This window comes from Silene latifolia, chromosome 10, assembly GCF_048544455.1.
Source record: "Silene latifolia isolate original U9 population chromosome 10, ASM4854445v1, whole genome shotgun sequence".
NCBI lineage: Eukaryota > Viridiplantae > Streptophyta > Magnoliopsida > Caryophyllales > Caryophyllaceae > Silene > Silene latifolia.
In genome coordinates, this window is record NC_133535.1 from 41,676,705 (window position 1) to 41,697,274 (window position 20,570).

The following is a 20,570-nucleotide window of genomic DNA, read 5'->3' on the forward strand; positions in this document are numbered from 1 at the left end:
AGGCCATGGCAAGCTAGAGGCAACACAAGGGTTAGCATAGACATTGAAAAATAAAGTTAAAAATTAAATTTTCTATTTTAAAGGTTTTTTTTTTACTTAATCAATCCGTTACTCTCTTGCTCGAAACATGTAACGATAGTGCCCTTAAATTGGGGTCTTGCTATTTCACTTGAATAGAAAATTATTATGCATTACGGCTTCTTTTCATTTAATAAAGGTTTTTTTTTATGGTTCTTACCCTGTTGCTTATGTTTTTTTTGGTGCTATACTACTATGTACGGAGTATAAAGTACACATGTTTGTGCACGACGCTTGTAACAAAACATTATTCATGGGTTGTTTGGTTGCCACTTAGAAAACATAAGCATTGAAAAATTCCATAATTTTAAAAAACATGGGTGGTTTGGTTGACATAAATTTTGTAAAATCTAGAAATTAGAACTTCCCAGGAACTTCCAATGCCTACATATGTGGGAAGTTGCTTATTCTTACATGAGCAACCAAACACTTTTCCGAAATTCACCCGAATTGAATGAGGGAGCTTTATTCCATGAATTGTATTTTCCTAGGAAAATTAAGTTCCTTGATCACAAACAACCCCTCATATTATCCATTACCGTATTAGTGGGAGGTGCTCATTAATTGAACTAAGGTGACGAAAACTAAAATGTGTGCCCTTAGGGCACACTTTAGAAAAACCCTTCTTAATACTCCTCCGACCCAGACCAAAGGTAACAGTTACCTAAAATGGACGAACCATACCAAAGGTAACATACTATAAATGGCATATTTTTGGACAATATAATCCTTATACCCTCCTCATATTTACACAAATGCCATCATGTGGCCCACCCACTAACTCCTTATTTAACTCACCTAAACCCATTTAATAATACCCACTACACATGTGGCCCACTCACCAATCTTTCCATCTTTGCCCCTCCTTTTTACCTCTTTTCTTAAATAACTCATTTTTCACCATGTTACCTTTCATCTGGGTCGGAGGGAGTATTGAAGACAAATATAATAAAATACAAAAAAAACTGTCAATGATAAGAATAATTAACTAATTCTACTGAAACACTAATTTTTATGCTACTCTGATCCTCATTCAACTAAACTATTGTAATTCTGTCTATAGGTGGAACAGTTCCTATATACTCCCTCCTATTCTAAATAACTCTCCCTATTTTCTTTTTCGTCTATTCACAATACTCTCCCTATTTCCTTATTTGGCAAACTTTTATACTTATTTTAATCACCCCACCTCACAACAATACCCCACAATACTCATACTTTATCTTTCTTTAATCACTTTACCCCACAACAATCCTTATTTTAATCACCTTACCCCACAACAATACTTATTTTAATCACACAATATCTTCCCTCTCTCCAATCTCCTACCCCACTCCAATACTTTATCATATAATACTCCCCTCCCTTAATTCCCGTGCCCTCCATAAAAGGGGAGGGTTATGTAGAATAGGAGGGAGTATATATAACTAAATAATAATAATAAGAACGGTAACCAGGGGCCAAAAAACATTATCCCAGCTACCGTATATTCAACAGAAACCCGGCAGAAGATAAACAATAATGGATGGATAGAGATCAGGTAATAATGGAGGTAAGGATGCAACGAGGTCATCGACGTGCAACGACCGAGGTGCTGTTTTGCACCGACGTTACTGAGAACTAATGACAACCATCAATATGAGAACTAGAAAGGATGCAGCAACCGCCTACGATTTTGTCATCAGATTTATTACCCGATTCAACAAGTTGCCAAAAAAACGCCAATCCAGGTTTGTTACTTGATTTCTACAGATGGATGCAGTTATAGAATTTTATTAAAAGAATTAGTTCATGGGAATATAGAGACGGAGTGTGTTTCTTCACATGAGTAACCTCAAGTCCTCAATAAGCAATACCAGGCAACGGAAGAGAAACCAGCAGCCAGCCGACACTTTGGCAACAGAATTAGTTTCCGAATCAACAAGTAAGCCAGGTAGCACAGATCCTTGATCCTGGTGCGTCAACTACATACCATAGATACTATTAGATACCAGATGTTACCAGGTCTTATTAAAAGATTGTAACATATTAGACAAATATAAATACTAACTATTCACCACGGATTCTAATACGAAGTAAATATAGACAGAAGTAAAGGAAAACGAATGAAACGGGTACAACAAACAAGTGTTTCGTTGCTAACATTACCCGAGCTAATAGGCCCGGAAAACCAAGATTCTGGTATGTCCCCACGATCATTCAAGTACACAAGGGCCTGCACTTTTCATAAGACCTTTAGAATTGACAGATAGAGATCCTAATATTTGTAAAACAAAGTTTCACCTGGGATGCGCACACGCAATCAGCTTCATGAAACAACGGAGAAAGATAAGGCAGCTGCAGAACAATAATATACCGTCTGTTATCTTCCCACGATTGGTAAGGGTTTTTGCTTCCTACCGGCAAATGAACGCCCTCATTTATATAGCTTTATGTTTATGATACCTAAAGTAAAATAGATATGAGGCCCAAGGTATTTGCGAAGAAAGACAACAAGCCAATTTTATAAGCAGATATACTTTTATTATACTTGCTGTATTGAAGCAGATGTTAGACGATGTCAATCCACAAGCACAAATTTTCTTGGCCCAACAACGCCTAAGAGTGAATAACAAAGTGAATAACAACATCAGAAATTGTTGTGCTTATTGATAGAGTCAAATAGTGTCGGCCTAATTAGGTAATTTTAGTTGAATAAACTTGTCATAAAGCCGATTTTGAATGTTAATCGTGGTATTTTCCGGTGATTCCACTTTTGTTGTAATTTGGATCATGTGAACTTGTTGGTGGTATTTACATCTCAAGGTAATTTAAGTACTTCATATTGGTAAGTTGAGATGAATTGATCATTTTGTACAAACCGACTCACAAGTCAAACCCGAGCCACGGTCAACCAAGGTGAAGAAGGAGAGCAAAAGGTAAGCCAAGGGAATAAGTTCAAAGTCAAGAAAACTAAGCTAATGGAAGATTTGATGCCTTGGCATAGACAAACAAGAGCCAAAATGAAGAATTGAAAACTCGGTTTCACAAGGGTCAACTTCAAATGGATATATCTCGCGTTCTAGAGCTCGTATTGACGCACGGCCAGTTGGAGGTGAAATTTTAGAATCTTCGCTTTCCAACGGTAGGTCACACGCCTCGTTTGTCCAAGAAACGAGGGAGATATGGCCTTCGCAAGATGCTGCTGTCAGTTTGAAGCGCAGCCTGCGCAATTGTGCGCAGCCTGCGCAAATACGCGCTGCTATCGCAACTCTAGTTCCGTGTTTTGGGCTTTCTTAAGGGAATTAACCTAGATTCTCGTGCCTCCCTATATATATCTAGAATTTTGAGATCTAAAGGGACTCCTACTCACATCATACAACCTCCTTACCATTAAGATCTCATGCTTGGCTTTAATCTTGTAATAATTAAAACTTAATCTTTCCTTAATTCATGTTAATCTTTCTTCATTTTATGGGTTGTAAGCAAACTATGGAAGGCTAATCTTTCTTTACTTGGTGTAATTTGATCAAAGTATCCAACTTTGATGTTGTAAGACTCGTAAATCTCTCTCAATTTATCTATTGTTCTTTCCTTTGTTCTTAAATTCTTATGTTGAGTAGATGAATGTATGAATTGATCACTCTTGCATCTTATTTACCCAACTATTGCAAATTCTAGAGAAATGGTTTAATCTATCTAGAATTGTTTGGAGCAAACTTGTTGTATGTTGATTTGGTTTAAAGGATTCATATTTGAAGTAGGAAATTACATGTCTTTTCTTGCTAGCATGGTTTAATCTAGTAGGATTTGATTCTAGCTTACATCTCTTGGCAAAAGCTTCATGCTCAATTCTAGTTTTCATTCATGTTTTAATGAGTTGTGGTTGGATTTGAAGGACTCACATATATGGTTTAATTGTGTGTGTCAATTTCTTGAGATGATAGTATTGGATAGATAACAATAGAGAGAAAAGAGTCAAACTTTGTCATTGTTGGATTACTAAGAGAGAATTACACCAAGTCTTTCCCATATTTGATTGTTGCATATCTAGTGTTTGTTGTTTTGCTTCTATGATAAAAATTGCATCTTTACTTTTCCTTATGCTACTTCAAAACCAAACTTTCTCCATTTATGTCATACTACATGTTAACCATTGTTCATAATCATTGTTTGTTGATAAACATAATTAGTAGGTCTTGATTGTGGTTAGTGTCTTGATTAGTCCATAGAGTCCTAATTAGTTGCTATATAGTTAAAATTCAAGTTTTTAGTTCAAAAGTCCTTCCCTTGGGTTCGACTCTAGCTTGCCAATTTACTACCTTATTGCTTGAAGTTAGTAAAGTTTAGTTAGGCTTATAAATTGTTAATTTGGTAGGTTAATTCTAGTATTTAACGACCTAGTCTTATTCTCTATCAAATTTTGGCGCCGTTGCCGGGGAAGGGCAACATAGCTAAAGCTTGTTTTTGAACTATTGGTCTTTAATTAGTGTAGTTAGTCTTTGTAAATATAGGACTCCTTTACTTGCCTTAGTTTGTTTACTTCTTTGATTTGATGGCTACTCGTTATTATCGCCAAACTCATGATGAACCATTTTACAAGTTTTTTAATAGAATGAAAGAGTTTAACTCTCTACGTGAATACCCTTATGAGATGAGAAAGCTTTGTAAGGTGGTATATAATGGGTTGAATGAAGAAACTTTGTTCCTTACCGATAAATTGACTAATCAAGAATTTATTGGCAATACCTATAACTATGAAGAGAAGTGGAAATTTTTCCTTATGTTGGCTATTGCGAGTAAAGAATTGGAGTTGAGAAATTCACTCCCTAGTTTAGCATGTGAGGCTATTCATAGTGAGGAGCCTCAAATTGAGGATGACCGGTGCCCCGAGGGTAAGAGTTATAGTTGTGACTTGACTACTTCACCTCCCTTATAACCCACTTGTGTCTCTAGTGACTCTCCTTGTGATGATTTCCGAGTCATAGTTATGTGAGTGAGGATTCTACTCTTGAGGGATCGTTGAGTGAATTAGTTGAGGAAGTAGAACATGAAGAGGTTATTCACACTTTAGACAATGAGTGTTTTGATGATGGTTCCTCGAGTAATAGTCATGTGGATGAGGATAAATCCTCGGTCCTTAGTGGCCTTGATAAGGAGTCATTGGGTCAAATTGTTGAAAAAGATGAACATGAGGGAAGTAAGGTTGAGGAAGAGGTTGTTTGCACCCTTGACTACTCTTATTTTGAGGATCTATTTGATGAGGAAGATGATATGTGTGACTTGAAACCTTCTTGGGCCTTGCCATCCATTGAGATCTGTATTCACATTCTTTGTACCGAAGTTGACGACTCACACCGTTGAAACAACTCTTTGGTTCGTAGTAACTCTTGCCCGGAATTGACCTTTAAAGAATCGAGGAGTGAAGTGTTTGAGAAAAATGACCAAGGAGTAATGATTTTTGAGGTGGTTGGGATAGAAAAAGAGAAGGTGGAGGCTCTTGAAGACGTGACTTGGGAACCTCCAAAGCCTATGAAACTTGTAAGTGTGGGGGTCAAGGAAGATGCTAAAGAAGAAATGGAAAATGAGTTTATAGAGGTGTACCCCCTCAAGGAGGAATCACCTCAAATTTGCTTTGAAAAGCCATCAAGCTTATCACCCAAAGAAGCTCATGAATCCCATCATTCTTACTTGGTTTTCACCAAGTCCATCCCATCATTCAAAAAACCTTATCGTGACAAGAAACCGTTCCTTAGGCATGAAAAGTTGAAATATGTGTCTTGTGCACACTCGGTCCTTGCTTGTGCTTGCTATGTGGGTGATTCATGCTATTGTCATGGCTCTTGTTTATGGGCTAGTGTGTATGACAAGTTACTAAAGGCGTTGCGTTGTTCCACTCTGATTTTTGAAGAAGAAAAATGTTGAAAAGGTGTCGAGCAAACGACGAAAACCAAAAGCGCTTTACGGGAGGCAACCCGTACTCCTTTTACATTTCTTTACTCTCCTTTGCATTTCTAGTATTCTCCTCCACATTGAGGACAATGTGGAAACTAAGTGTGGGGGAGTAGTTGGTTGTACCATATGTAAGCTTTATTTCATGTTTTGATGCATATTTTTGAAAAAAAAAAAAATTTGAAAATTCCGGCTAGGTGAAAACCCACAAGGGTGGGCACTTTGGCAAGATTGGAAAAGGTGGCCGAGGACGGAATGAAAACCCGAAAAGGGCATTTCGGGCAAAATGAAGAATCGAGTTGCGAGCCACCGATGAGAGGAAAGGAAAAGCTAAGGTGAAAACCCGAAAGGGGCACCTTAGGCAAAATGAGGGATTTTAAAAAAAAAAAAAATCGAAAAGTTGAAAAATGCAACACCAAAAAGATGGAGGGATAAGAAGGGAGCAATAAGAAGGATTTAGGAAGGAGGCTAGATTTAGGATTTAATTTCTTTTTGAGTCAAAGAAAATTGCTTCAAATTGGTGGTTTTTCATGTTGGCTACTAGGTTTTTGATCTTTATTGGTGTTTGACCAACTTAGTAGCATAACTTGCATTGCTTGGAGTGATAAGGGGGTGATATAAGGGGAGTATGAATGATTTGGAGGATTGTGTAGGTCACTTTGCTATTGCCTTGGGATAAGGCAAGAGTGACCATTACTACTTTGGTGATATAAGAAGGGTGGAGTTGCGTGATGAGTCGGAGTTGGTGGTGTGTCGTGTCCTTGTTTGAGGGAGATATAAGGCGGGGGAGTGAGTGAAGAGTTTGTGTCAACTTTGAGTCTAGATTTTCTTTTTAATTGGTGGTTGTTCAAGAGGGAGATATAAGAAGGAAGAGGTAAGGGAAGAGTGATCATTTACACCCTTGCTCACTTGTAGACTTGCTCAATTATTTGTCTAGTGTTTTGCTCGGGACGAGCAAAAGTCTAAGTGTGGGGGTATTTGATAGAGTCAAATAGTGTCGGCCTAATTAGGTAATTTTAGTTGAATAAACTTGTCATAAAGCCGGTTTTGAATGTTAATCGTGGTATTTTCCGGTGATTCCACTTTTGTTGTAATTTGGATCATGTGAACTTGTTGGTGGTATTTACATCTCAAGGTAATTCAAGTACTTCATATTGGTAAGTTGAGACGAATGGATCATTTTGTACAAACCGACTCACAAGTCAAACCCGAGCCACGGTCAACCAAGGTGAAGAAGGAAAGCAAAAGGTAAGCCAAGAGAATAAGTTCAAAGTCAAGAAAAGTAAGCTAATGGAAGATTTGATGCCTTGGCATTGACAAACAAGAGCCAAAATGAAGAATTGAAAACTCGGTTTCACAAGGGTCAACTTCAAATGGATATATGTCGAGTTCTAGAGCTCGTATTGACGCAAGGCCAGTTGGAGGTGAAAGCTTGGAATCTTAGCTTTCCAACGGTAGGTCACACGCCTCGTTTGTCCAAGAAACAAGGGAGATATGGCCTTCGTAAGATGCTGCTGTCAGTTTGAAGCGCAGCCTGCGCAAATACGCGCTGCTATCGCAACTCTAGTTCCGTGTTTTGGGCTTTCTTAAGGGAATTAACCTAGATTCTCGTGCCTCCCTATATATATCTAGAATTTTGAGATCTAAAGGGACTCCTACTCACATCATACAACCTCCTTACCATTAAGATCTCATGCTTGGCTTTAATCTTGTAATAATTAAAACTTAATCTTTCCTTAATTCATGTTAATCTTTCTTCATTTTATGGGTTGTAAGCAAACTATGGAAGGCTAATCTTTCTTTACTTGGTGTAATTTGATCAAAGTATCCAACTTTGATGTTGTAAGACTCCTAAATCTCTCTCAATTTATCTATTGTTATTTCCTTTGTTCTTAAATTCTTATGTTGAGTAGATGAATGTATGAATTGATCACTCTTGCATCTTATTTACCCAACTATTGCAAATTCTAGAGAAATGGTTTAATCTATCTAGAATTGTTTGGAGCAAACTTGTTGTATGTTGATTTGGTTTAAAGGATTCATATTTGAAGTAGGAAATTACATGTCTTTTCTTGCTAGCATGGTTTAATCTAGTAGGATTTGATTCTAGCTTACATCTCTTGGCAAAAGCTTCATGCTCAATTCTAGTTTTCATTCATGTTTTAATGAGTTGTGGTTGGATTTGAAAGACTCACATATATGGTTTAATTGTGTGTGTCAATTTCTTGAGATGATAGTATTGGATAGATAACAATAGAGAGAAAAGAGTCAAACTTTGTCATTGTTGGATTACTAAGAGAGAATTACACCAAGTCTTTCCCATATTTGATTGTTGCATATCTAGTGTTTGTTGTTTTGCTTCTATGATAAAAATTGCATCTTTACTTTTCCTTATGCTACTTCAAAACCAAACTTTCTCCATTTATGTCATACTACATGTTAACCATTGTTCATAATCATTGTTTGTTGATAAACATAATTAGTAGGTCTTGATTGTGGTTAGTGTCTTGATTAGTCCATAGAGTCCTAATTAGTTGCTATATAGTTAAAATTCAAGTTTTTAGTTCAAAAGTCCTTCCCTTGGGTTCGACTCTAGCTTGCCAATTTACTACCTTATTGCTTGAAGTTAGTAAAGTTTAGTTAGGCTTATAAATTGTTAATTTGGTAGGTTAATTCTAGTATTTAACGACCTAGTCTTATTCTCTATCAAATTTTGGCGCCGTTGCCGGGGAAGGGCAACATAGCTAAAGCTTGTTTTTGAACTATTGGTCTTTAATTAGTGTAGTTAGTCTTTGTAAATATAGGACTCCTTTACTTGCCTTAGTTTGTTTACTTCTTTGATTTGATGGCTACTCGTTATTATCGCCAAACTCATGATGAACCATTTTACAAGTTTTTTAATAGAATGAAAGAGTTTAACTCTCTACGTGAATACCCTTATGAGATGAGAAAGCTTTGTAAGGTGGTATATAATGGGTTGAATGAAGAAACTTTATTCCTTACCGATAAATTGACTAATCAAGAATTTATTGGCAATACCTATAACTATGAAGAGAAGTGGAAATTTTTCCTTATGTTGGCTATTGCGAGTAAAGAATTGGAGTTGAGAAATTCACTCCCTAGTTTAGCATGTGAGGCTATTCATAGTGAGGAGCCTCAAATTGAGGATGACCGGTGCCCCGAGGGTAAGAGTTATAGTTGTGACTTGACTACTTCACCTCCCTTATAACCCACTTGTGTCTCTAGTGACTCTCCTTGTGATGATTTCCGAGTCATAGTTATGTGAGTGAGGATTCTACTCTTGAGGGATCGTTGAGTGAATTAGTTGAGGAAGTAGAACATGAAGAGGTTATTCACACTTTAGACAATGAGTGTTTTGATGATGGTTCCTCGAGTAATAGTCATGTGGATGAGGATAAATCCTCGGTCCTTAGTGGCCTTGATAAGGAGTCATTGGGTCAAATTGTTGAAAAAGATGAACATGAGGGAAGTAAGGTTGAGGAAGAGGTTGTTTGCACCCTTGACTACTCTTATTTTGAGGATCTATTTGATGAGGAAGATGATATGTGTGACTTGAAACCTTCTTGGGCCTTGCCATCCATTGAGATATGTATTCACATTCTTTGTACCGAAGTTGACGACTCACACCGTTGAAACAACTCTTTGGTTCGTAGTAACTCTTGCCCGGAATTGACCTTTAAAGAATCGAGGAGTGAAGTGTTTGAGAAAAATGACCAAGGAGTAATGATTTTTGAGGTGGTTGGGAAAGAAAAAGAGAAGGTGGAGGCTCTTGAAGACGTGACTTGGGAACCTCCAAAGCCTATGAAACTTGTAAGTGTGGGGGTCAAGGAAGATGCTAAAGAAGAAATGGAAAATGAGTTTATAGAGGTGTACCCCCTCAAGGAGGAATCACCTCAAATTTGCTTTGAAAAGCCATCAAGCTTATCACCCAAAGAAGCTCATGAATCCCATCATTCTTACTTGGTTTTCACCAAGTCCATCCCATCATTCAAAAAACCTTATCGTGACAAGAAACCGTTCCTTAGGCATGAAAAGTTGAAATATGTGTCTTGTGCACACTCGGTCCTTGCTTGTGCTTGCTATGTGGGTGATTCATGCTATTGTCATGGCTCTTGTTTATGGGCTAGTGTGTATGACAAGTTACTAAAGGCGTTGCGTTGTTCCACTCTGATTTTTGAAGAAGAAAAATGTTGAAAAGGTGTCGAGCAAACGACGAAAACCAAAAGCGCTTTACGGGAGGCAACCCGTACTCCTTTTACATTTCTTTACTCTCCTTTGCATTTCTAGTATTCTCCTCCACATTGAGGACAATGTGGAAACTAAGTGTGGGGGAGTAGTTGGTTGTACCATATGTAAGCTTTATTTCATGTTTTGATGCATATTTTTGAAAAAAAAAAAAATTTGAAAATTCCGGCTAGGTGAAAACCCACAAGGGTGGGCACTTTGGCAAGATTGGAAAAGGTGGCCGAGGACGGAATGAAAACCCGAAAAGGGCATTTCGGGCAAAATGAAGAATCGAGTTGCGAGCCACCGATGAGAGGAAAGGAAAAGCTAAGGTGAAAACCCGAAAGGGGCACCTTAGGCAAAATGAGGGATTTTAAAAAAAAAAAAAATCGAAAAGTTGAAAAATGCAACACCAAAAAGATGGAGGGATAAGAAGGGAGCAATAAGAAGGATTTAGGAAGGAGGCTAGATTTAGGATTTAATTTCTTTTTGAGTCAAAGAAAATTGCTTCAAATTGGTGGTTTTTCATGTTGGCTACTAGGTTGTTGATCTTTATTGGTGTTTGACCAACTTAGTAGCATAACTTGCATTGCTTGGAGTGATAAGGGGGTGATATAAGGGGAGTATGAATGATTTGGAGGATTGTGTAGGTCACTTTGCTATTGCCTTGGGATAAGGCAAGAGTGACCATTACTACTTTGGTGATATAAGAAGGGTGGAGTTGCGTGATGAGTCGGAGTTGGTGGTGTGTCGTGTCCTTGTTTGAGGGAGATATAAGGCGGGGGAGTGAGTGAAGAGTTTGTGTCAACTTTGAGTCTAGATTTTCTTTTTAATTGGTGGTTGTTCAAGAGGGAGATATAAGAAGGAAGAGGTAAGGGAAGAGTGATCATTTACACCCTTGCTCACTTGTAGACTTGCTCAATTATTTGTCTAGTGTTTTGCTCGGGACGAGCAAAAGTCTAAGTGTGGGGGTATTTGATAGAGTCAAATAGTGTCGGCCTAATTAGGTAATTTTAGTTGAATAAACTTGTCATAAAGCCGGTTTTGAATGTTAATCGTGGTATTTTCCGGTGATTCCACTTTTGTTGTAATTTGGATCATGTGAACTTGTTGGTGGTATTTACATCTCAAGGTAATTCAAGTACTTCATATTGGTAAGTTGAGACGAATGGATCATTTTGTACAAACCGACTCACAAGTCAAACCCGAGCCACGGTCAACCAAGGTGAAGAAGGAGAGCAAAAGGTAAGCCAAGAGAATAAGTTCAAAGTCAAGAAAAGTAAGCTAATGGAAGATTTGATGCCTTGGCATTGACAAACAAGAGCCAAAATGAAGAATTGAAAACTCGGTTTCACAAGGGTCAACTTCAAATGGATATATCTCGAGTTCTAGAGCTCGTATTGACGCAAGGCCAGTTGGAGGTGAAATCTTGGAATCTTAGCTTTCCAACGGTAGGTCACACGCCTCGTTTATCCAAGAAACAAGGGAGATATGGCCTTCGTAAGATGCTTGCTTGTCGTTTGAAGCGCACTGCTGCAAATACGTGTACGCTATCGCAACTCTAGTTCCGTGTTTTGGGCTTTCTTAAGGGAATTAACCTAGATTCTCGTGCCTCCCTATATATATCTAGAATTTTGAGATCTAAAGGGACTCCTACTCACATCATACAACCTCCTTACCATTAAGATCTCATGCTTGGCTTTAATCTTGTAATAATTAAAACTTAATCTTTCCTTAATTCATGTTAATCTTTCTTCATTTTATGGGTTGTAAGCAAACTATGGAAGGCTAATCTTTCTTTACTTGGTGTAATTTGATCAAAGTATCCAACTTTGATGTTTTAAGACTCCTAAATCTCTCTCAATTTATCTATTGTTATTTCCTTTGTTCTTAAATTCTTATGTTGAGTAGATGAATGTATGAATTGATCACTCTTGCATCTTATTTACCTAACTATTGCAAATTCTAGAGAAATGGTTTAATCTATCTAGAATTGTTTGGAGCAAACTTGTTGTATGTTGATTTGGTTTAAAGGATTCATATTTGAAGTAGGAAATTACATGTCTTTTCTTGCTAGCATGGTTTAATCTAGTAGGATTTGATTCTAGCTTACATCTCTTGGCAAAAGCTTCATGCTCAATTCTAGTTTTCATTCATGGTTTAATGAGTTGTGGTTGGATTTGAAGGACTCACATATATGGTTTAATTGTGTGTGTCAATTTCTTGAGATGATAGTATTGGATAGATAACAATAGAGAGAAAAGACTCAAACTTTGTCATTGTTGGATTACTAAGAGAGAATTACACCAAGTCTTTCCCATATTTGATTGTTGCATATCTAGTATTTGTTGTTTTGCTTCTATGATAAAAAATGCATCTTTACTTTTCCTTATGCTACTTCAAAACCAAACTTTCTCCATTTATGTCATACTACATGTTAACCATTGTTCATAATCATTGTTTGTTGATAAACATAATTAGTAGGTCTTGATTGTGGTTAGTGTCTTGATTAGTCCATAGAGTCCTAATTAGTTGCTATATAGTTAAAATTCAAGTCTTTAGTTCAAAAGTCCTTCCCTTGGGTTCGACCCTAGCTTGCCAATTTACTACCTTATTGCTTGAAGTTATTAAAGTTTAGTTAGGCTTATAAATTGTTAATTTGGTAGGTTAGTTCTAGTATTTAACGACCTAGTCTTATTCTCTATCACTTATTGTAGGATATGTTGGAGGAGCAAGTGAAGGAAGAGACTTAGAAATGGAACACAAAGAATCACTAAGTTGTACCCCTCTTTCATGGCCTTCTAGTACCCACTTCTTTTCCCCTATGATTCTATAAAGAAGACAAGTTACTACACAGACATACCATATATTATTAATGAGAATAACCAACGTAAGCAGCGTGGTAAAAGAGTACGGTATGATGAGTGAGTATAATGCGTACAGACTACAACAAAAAGGCTATTCAATTGATATAATTAACTTTGCAGGGGGAAACTCATGGACTGTTGTTGCTCAATGGAATCACAAAGACATTTGGATTAATATTTTAAGCCAAAGGAAAAAGTATAGAATCATACCGTGAATAATTCGACCAGCTGACATTCTTAATAGTTTGATTTAAGGACTAGGTACATCAAATACAGGTTCGCTAAGGAATAGAAGGGATGAGAGGTACGCCGAGTCCCGACGTCAATGAACCGAGCCGGAGAAACGCGTGGATTGACGAATAAGAGGTGTGCTGAAGGAGTGATATAACTGATGTCGACGACTGGATAAATAGGTGATTGGTGTAGCTCCATTAAGATGACGGGATGATAGCAGTTGATTTGGAATTGGGAGATTAGCTAGATTGTTTGTTTGGGGCTACAAGGTGAGGTTATTTTTGGAACTTGCTAAATTCCGCGCATTTTGCCTCTGAAATTCTATAACAACCCTTCATCTTAAAAGATAATTAAAAAGAGTTGTCTCCCTTATTTTTTCTCAAAACCTAATCAGTTCGTTAATAATTCGACAATAATGAATCATAATTTGCGCATATAACATGTAATTTTTCTCTTTTATCAACAACTTTTTTAATACCGCCCTTTAATCAATTTAACTAATGTTTTTTTTTAAAAAAAAAGTTTATTTATTTTTAAAATTAGGTTTACGATTGACGTCGATCATAATTAAAGTTGGGTTGTTGAAGGAGGGTGTGGGATCGTCAATCCGGCCGGAGTAGGGTGGTCGGAAGTCCCATTATTGGTGGTCTAAGAGCGCAGTATGGGTAGAGCTGTTCAATGGGGTGGGCCAGCTCGGCCTAGCCCGCATTAGTTGGTCGTTTTTTCTAGCCCAGCCCCTCCCTCTACACAGGTCGGTCCAGTGTCCCCAATTTCCAGCCCGGCTTGGCCCACTAAAAATTCAAAAAACACTTAAAAAACACTATATGGGTCGGCTTGGGCAAACATTATGGAGCCCAGCTCGATCCCTTTTTAGAGTCGGGCCTGGGCCACAAATTGACAGCCCAGCCCGCCCCCAACCCAATTTACACCTCTAAGTATGGGTGGTTGTTGCGGTTGTGCCGTTGCTGCATTATGCGCACGGGGGGGTGAACAGTTGTGCTCCTGGTCAGCGCTTGGCTGGTGGTCGACACAGGGGAAGAGGCAGGTATCGGTGGCCGACAATAGGATTGGGTGGGGGAGGGTTATATTTTGTGTTGGCCTGTTGGGTATTGAAGAGGGACGAAAGGTTTTTGGCAAATTGAGATTTTCTCATTTGCTGGTGTTTTAATCCTTTCATTTCTTTTTCTTGTTTCTCTCATAGAGGGGTGAGAAATAATAGAGGTATACTCAGGATAAAGGGTCAAAATGCGCGGGATTTAGTAATTACGTTATTTTTTAGACAATGGTTTAGAAAGATAGTTCTCGTAAGTCAAAGGTAAATAAATGACACTGAAGGAACTATAAGAAAGCGTTCTGGTCAATTACTCATATTTTCTAATAAAGAAAATATTAAAATATTGTTATAATTGGTTACGAATCATTTTAAATAAGATAAATTTTAAACTGTCCATTTTTATACTGGGTCAATATAAAACTTGATTAAAATCGAGTACATTACATATATTTCAATTCAAGCTTTGTATTTCAAATCAACAATTATCATGATAAATATGATAATTCCACTATTGCGATATGACATTATGACCTGATATATTCTACCAAACACATCTTTTCTTTTATAGCTCCCTGCATTCCATTTTAATTTTCCTCTTTTTTCATCAAAAATTTCTAAATTAATTGTTTCTTTTCTAATTATAATATGGTAAATGGATGGAGTACCACTAGGATTACTTTATTAATCGATGTCCTTATGTATGTGAATGTATCTTTATTTGAAAGATATTGTTCCTAATATTAAAGTTAAGGCATAATATATATTACAAAACTAATTGCATATAACAATTAATCAATACTATATATTAATTCCAGAAACCAAGAGACTTCAATGTACTTAAAGAAATCGATACAAATTAATTATATTATATAGTTTTAAATTGATAGCACCGTGTGATGGACCTGATAAAGGGATCTCAATTTAAATATTATATAGTTTTGGTTAAATTATAATATAAAGATGCCTTGATGAAGAATATTTATGGAAACTACATTAAATTAAAGTAATTAAATTTAGAAAACACAAGAATAAAGTGATTTTCCTTAAAATTAACATGCCCCACTTATGGAATTAATTACTATCATCATAGAATTATAAATTAAATTAAATGTAGTAAAAGTAATAGTAGCAGCAACGAGGTTAATAAAATTAAAGGTATTAATGTGGGAGTAGTGACAAATATAACAATGATAGTAGGAGTAGTGAAAGTAACAGTGAGAAAAAGTATGAACGATTAAATAACCAATCGACTCAAGGAAATATTTTATTTATTTAAATATAGAATGGATAAAATTAACGGGAATAATGAACTTAACAGAAAAAAATAGAGGAATTAGTAAAAGAAACAATAGTGACCACGGGGGTAGTGAACGTAATGATATTAAGCAAGAATGTCGTGAAAGTAATAATATTAATAGCGGGTAGTGAATGTGTCTCATAATTTGAAAATAAATTTTACATTTCAGCATAATTACAAGATATGTCATAGAAAAATATATTACAAATAGTGAACGTATGAGTTACACAACTCCAACATAGTTTATTTCATTGAAAATAAAATGTAACGGTAAATAGAGGTAGCTCGGGCGAAGCCGGGCACCAAAACTAGTCAACATATAATGTAGAAAATTGTGATGGTCTTCACATTTTTAGATCAATTTCATAGTCATGCAATGTCAAGCCCATAATTCAAGTCTTATAATTAGCAGAATTAAGCTTGAGTGTTTGGTAATTGGCAGATTACGATTATGAAAATATTAGTTTTCTTTGTAAAATGGAGTACAATTTTGTATTTAAAAATATGCTAACCAATATGTTGGGGTATGCATCATATTGACCCAAAACATGTTATTTCAATATGTTGTTTACCAAACACTAAAAATAGCATCTTGATTGGTCAAACATGGAAAAATCCTTATGCTAAATATATAGTAATTAAGATACATGTTGTTTCACGTACCATTATTAAGCTTTTCCATTGTCGCGTGGTTAGAGATTGGGATATGCTGGTCTTTCTTGTAAGTTAATCTAATTTGAGAATCTCATAAGGTTCTATTTCAGTTATCAAGGTCTATTTTGCGGAACTACGCCAAGTTTAGGAGAACAGTGTTTTATAATAATTTAAAACCGATAGCTTGTTTAACAATGAAAACACTAACTACATATTACAACTATCCCTTTTTTTGTTACAAGAAGCGGAATTACCCCAAAACGGGCTACATATTACAACTATGTTACTTGATGTTACACAACCGATATAATTAATACCCAATGACACAAGTTTTATGCTGAAAACGACTCATAATTCATCAATCATTGACTTTATCAACACTAAATTTTGCTGCATCTCGAGTTTAAATATTTGGACTTTTTTTTTATCAACTCGGATATATATTGTTACACATGATACTATTGGGAGTCCCGTTCATCGCACGAGTTTTCCAAATAGTAAATATATATTTAGGCTTTTTTCGAGATACGTGGTAGTCTCCAACTTTTTTAAAACGCTTAGTTAAATTTTAAAATTAAATACTTATAATTTTTCTATTAGAATTAGGAAATAATTAATCATTTACAATTTTTCTATTAGAATTAGAAAGTTATTTTTTAATATTTGTGCATTTATTATTTTAAAATTACTTTTTCCAACATTTTTATTAGAATTAGAATTTTATTTCTTAATATTCGTGTTTATTTATATATATGAAAAATTCGATATACTATAGAAAAAAAACATAGATATATTCATAGTCTATAATTTTATACGCATTATTCAATATGATACTTCAGAATATAAAATGTCTATAAGCTCAATTTTTTTAATCACTTCAAATAAAATTAAAAATTAACATAGAGAACAATATTGAAATAATGTTTAATAAAAATTCACATATATATAAAATAATACAGAAATAGAGTTTAATACTGTAATTATCTAAACATCATATTTTAAATATTATATCTAATAACTTAATAATAGTTTCAAGTCATTATAATTAATCCAAGTGACTTAATTTTGTTTAGTACTAACTATTCTGGAGAATGCAAATGAATTCCATAGCAATTCTATCGTTCTAAAAATTTGTTAAATGACCTGATTGCTTCCTATGACAAGCTGAAATTGATCATTAGATCCATTCATTGTGCATTTATGATTATCAGAGCAAAAATGCCTATTTTATTTCATCATAATAATTTCTCGACCCTCGCTTGAAATTTTGCTATTAATTCCGTATTTGCCTATATCATTCTAACATCTAGATTTGCACAAATTTCTTGGGATGTCCAACCTCTACTACACACGTAGTAATATAATCTGTATTAAACAACAATTTTTCTAAGGATGTTTGCTTCAAAGGTATACGATAAGTTAGCTTAAAAAAAAGTTTTGACATTCCTCACGTCCCATCATTTATTTATCCTTTAAATTTCAATAAGGAATATATTAATCAAATGTAAAATAAATGATTGAGACGGAGATAGATCTGACAAATGAGCCAACCGGGTTAGTTTAGGTCATTACAATTCAGGTTTTCAAGAATTTGGTTCGAAATGAGTCGGGTAAGGTAAGTGGTGGAGTTAGGGGGGCTAGCAGAGGTGAGGGCGGTCGGAAATTTCATTGTTTTAGTTAAAATTTTCCAACTTTTTTCGAGTTTACCTTAAACCACTACCCGTTCGCCCCCTATTGAGATTTTTTGCCCCCGCTGGGGTTAATTTCTGCCTCCGCCACTGGGTCGGGTTGTTTCAGGTTCAAGTCATTTTCGGATAGGTTATTATCACACTATTTAGGGATAGCAGACAGTACTATGTATCGTATCGGTAGTATAGTTTTTAGGAAAATAATATCATAGGCCGTATCATATTTCTCATATTAGTTCATCTTCGACTCTTCTACGTAATAAAGACATGAAACAAGTAAAGAATAACGTAAATAGATACAGAATAAAATGCTTTTGCTGGGAATCTCTCAAAATAATCATATAGTATGAAAAAAGATAAATAAAAATAAGAAAAATATAGGTTAATCATCATCTTTATCATCTTTTCACATACCCCACATTAATATGGTATATTTATTATTTTATTACCCTGCAAAAAGCAAATGAGGTCTTTACCTTAAGTTGTTGCTTTTTTATTACTGTGAATTGATTTCTTCTAATTTGACAAAATATCATTAGTTTCGATTCAAATTGGGCCTTCATGACCGCTTAGACGGATTTTTCTCTCCCCGTTTGTGGATAAATGTTTTCTTAATTATGTTTCTTTATATGTTGACATGCGTTTATGTGTTCAAATTATAAAGCCAATAGGATTTTTTTATTCGGTTTGATCAATTAGAAAAACATCTTAAAAATATTATCAGACGACATTTTCAAGTAAATTTTAACATAAAGTATTTCAAGTTTACATTACCTTTTCATAAATATTCTAAGTTTTAACAACCCACGCGATTGCACGGGATATAAGGTCAACTTGAATGGCAAGTAGTACACTCAAAAGGGGTCTCTAAATGATCTCGAGCAATCCAACCAATACACACCAAAAGAGCAGACGACTACATTCATTTTCTGCCATGGAGTCAGGAGGGGCGTAATAGATTGGGTTAATAGGTGTTTGTGGTCAGGTTTTAAGAGTGGTGTCAATACACCAAGAAGAGTAATGAAAATGAATAGAAGAAAGTCACTGCGGGTCCAAGGGGTTTAACACTGAGTTGTCCAAAAGCACCAAAAGATTAAGGAGAAAAGATCAGAGTAAATCAAGACAACTTGAAGTGATTTAAGTTTTTAAAAGAGTATAGGATGAAGGTCAAATTAAAGAAGTAGAAGGTAAAAGGGAGCTGACAAAGCGAGGGGCAGACCCACACAATGTGTATGGTGCTCTTAGGATGATGGTGACACATGCTAAAGAAGACGAAACAAGCAAACCTCGAGAAGAGAGACTAACATTATATGAGAGTATACTTCCACCAAGCAAGCTACAAGAAAGAAAAATTACGATGCTTGGTACATTTGAAAGATAATTATTTATGGCTGGCCATGAAAAGAAACGTAAGGTGAGGGTAAGAGCACCCTTTAGAATAAGAGAAGCCTAAGGAGATACTTTTAAAATAACACCGAGAGTTGATATAACAGTCAAAATAGGGTTAAAAAGAAATTGAGTAACAAGAATATTTTGACGATGAAAAAATAAAGAGCTCAATAAACTCATTGTCAGAAACGTTTCAAGAGACATTGACAATAATAAAGATATGAAACACATGGTTAAGATGGGGAGGATAGGTCCAAAAACAAGGGATGTATGAAGCTTAAGGGTATACTGCATGACTGCATCTATATTAGTTGTTTATCATATTTTAAATTTAAAGATCATCAGAAAGGAGGCATATATATGTTGTATGAAACACATGCAATGTTAAACGAATTAAAATACAAATGGATTGTCATTTTTTGTTTGTTTTACCAATTAAACCTCTCCAAACTACTATATAAGGAAAAAAAGTGTGATATCCGGTAAATGTCGATTAGTTTAGCATTAACTATTACCTAAACAATATTTATTGTTAATCAAATATGTTAGCATTAAAATTGATCTATAGTCCCCTTTACACAATAAAGGCTAAAACATGAGCATTTTACATTTATTTAGACAATTATTTTAGAATTCGTGCAACACATATATCTTGACATGGTATCAGAGCCAGTATGACCTAAAGGTAACGGGTTAGATACACAACCTCCTTAAATCTAAAGTGGAATATTAGTACTAGGTATAGGGAGGCCTATAGTTGCATCCACAATTCAAGACCAAAGAGCATTCGTGTGAGGGGGTGTGTGTAATACCCGTCCTTTTAGGGACCCGTTGACTGACGTTGACCGACCTTAGTGACATGTCTTAGTCTTTGAGAAGCCTTACGAGAGATATCTTGTGCCATGGTAGGCGTTGGGTGTGTGGTACTCGATCTAGTCGATGCCACTCGATCAAGTAAAGGGGGGGCTCAATCGAGTAGAGGCCACTCGATCGAGTAAGTTAGTTACTCGATGGAGTAGCGTCTTTACAGCGGGGATTTATAATCGTGTTTTGGTAGAATCACAAATCATTTCCGCCTCTTCCCAAAAACCTAAAAGACGTCTCTCCTTCTCCCTTTCACCCTAGTTCCTTCC

General features: G+C 35.7%; 1 long non-coding RNA gene across 1 annotated transcript; it reads right to left on the bottom strand.

Moving 5' to 3' along the window:
* Positions 1-759: 759 nt before the first annotated feature.
* LOC141608955 (uncharacterized) lies at positions 760-13,633 on the bottom strand. Its single transcript, XR_012527089.1, has 3 exons — positions 13,332-13,633; positions 2,227-2,523; positions 760-2,042 (listed from the first exon to the last, which is right to left on the bottom strand). It is a non-coding gene; the product is annotated as an uncharacterized LOC141608955 (long non-coding RNA).
* Positions 13,634-20,570: the final 6,937 nt, after the last annotated feature.